Source organism: Oryzias melastigma, linkage group LG9 (genome assembly GCF_002922805.2).
Source record: "Oryzias melastigma strain HK-1 linkage group LG9, ASM292280v2, whole genome shotgun sequence".
NCBI classification, from domain to species: domain Eukaryota; kingdom Metazoa; phylum Chordata; class Actinopteri; order Beloniformes; family Adrianichthyidae; genus Oryzias; species Oryzias melastigma.
The window spans coordinates 18,489,614-18,491,485 of NC_050520.1; positions in this window are offsets into that span (position 1 = coordinate 18,489,614).

Sequence of the window (1,872 nt, forward strand, 5' to 3'; positions counted from 1 at the left end):
TGGATTGACATTTGATTGATAATAGTTAAAAGATTTTACATTGATACATTTTTCATGATAGTTTTCTCTTACTTGATACAAAAAGTATTTCCTTTTTAGGTAATTAATGGTCAATCTCTGATAGTTTAAAGCCAAATTCGTTCATCCGTTCTTGTTTTGTAAAAGTTGTTTCCAAATTATTTTAATAAATACATAAACAAACACTGAAATCTAAATAAATACATTTTAAAATAATAAATTATATCCTTGTGAAGGACTTTTGAGATTAAGTTTAGATTTGAAAACAAATTTTGTGTTGAAAATGTTGAAATTACTTTATTTATTTTTAGATTGCAATTAGTTATAGTTTTTGGGATAAAAAAGCACTGCTTTTGGTGTAGTTTCACATAAAAGCTTGTTTGATTTAGGTTTTAATGTATTTGGAAAGTCTCATAGTCACAAAAGTAAACTTTGAAAAACCAAACCACTTTTTACGCATTTCATAAGGTTATTTTTTATATTTTAATTAAGTGAAATCAATGGAAAAAAAGAGAACACTTCTCACCTTTGTTGAGTACAATAAGTTATCTGAAAATCCTTGATATTTCTGTGATTTATTTTTGTACGTGTCTTTATTTTTGCAATCTTCTTTGGTTATTTTGTTCTAAGGATGTCACCAATTTGTTTTATTACAACTATTCGTGTGTATATGTTCTTAGGCGTTCAAAAAACTCTACTAAATTATTAGTTTAGGTATCTAAATTATACTCACAAATGACTTAAAAATTGCACCACTGTAAAAATCTAGAAGTTTATTTAGCATTTAATGACAGTGAAAAAATAATTTTCAATAATATCTAGTTCTTTCAGTTGATAACAAATTTTTAAACTATTAAAACAAATTTTGCCCCATGATGGGGGGCTTGGATTTAGACATGAGAATTGAAACATAAGAATGTTCATTTGTTTATTCTTGTTTCTTTCAGCTTCAGGAAATGCTGTTGGGTTAAGAAAATAAAAGTTTCTTTTACTTTGTCTTTGCCCTGGGAGGGGAGAAACACCAACTGCCTGTTAATGTGTCCCTACAAGTTGTTAAAAGTAGTTTATTGAGCATTTTGGATAATAAAGAGTTCATTTTAACAACAAGTTTTAAGACTTGATTTGCATTTCCCCCCTAGGACTTTAGACTTGCACAAAAGTGACTTGTAAGTATCTATGAAATAGTTTGGTTCCTTGCTTTCCTTAAAGTGATTTAGCTTATACGTTTGATTTTTTTATTGGTTCATTTAACGATTATAGGTAGGCACGCATGTTTGGAGGTTCACACACTAGTCTCACAAGATTATCCAGAACAACTAAAGTTGAATACGAATTTTTAGATTTTTTCTCATAATAAGGGAAAATTGGTTGTTAAAAACAAAGATTACTATGCAATATTTAAAACAGTTTACAAATTGACCTGGTAAGATCCAGATTATGACAACTATGCAAAAATATAAAATGAAATAAATCAAATGGGTTGATTATATAAATTTGCTTTTTTTTCCCCACTCATTTTACCATTAAATCAAACTGCACTTGACTTTAGTTGATTTTCATTAAATGCAATATATAATATGACCTAAGTCTGTTTTGTGTGCATCACTGAAAAAATCTATTTTTGTTTGTCAGTAGCTGTTATTTATGTCTTACTTTTACTTCACTTTTAGTCATTGCATTTCATAATTTCTTAAAAAGATTTTGATATATATTTTTATATTTTTTTTTGTTGTACTGTCTTGTTTAATGCTTGAAATAAACCAGTAAATTTAAAGCAAATATTCAAAACTGCACCATAATTAAATGTTTTTTCCACTGATGGAATAAATAAATTAAAAAACCTAAAAACAAATG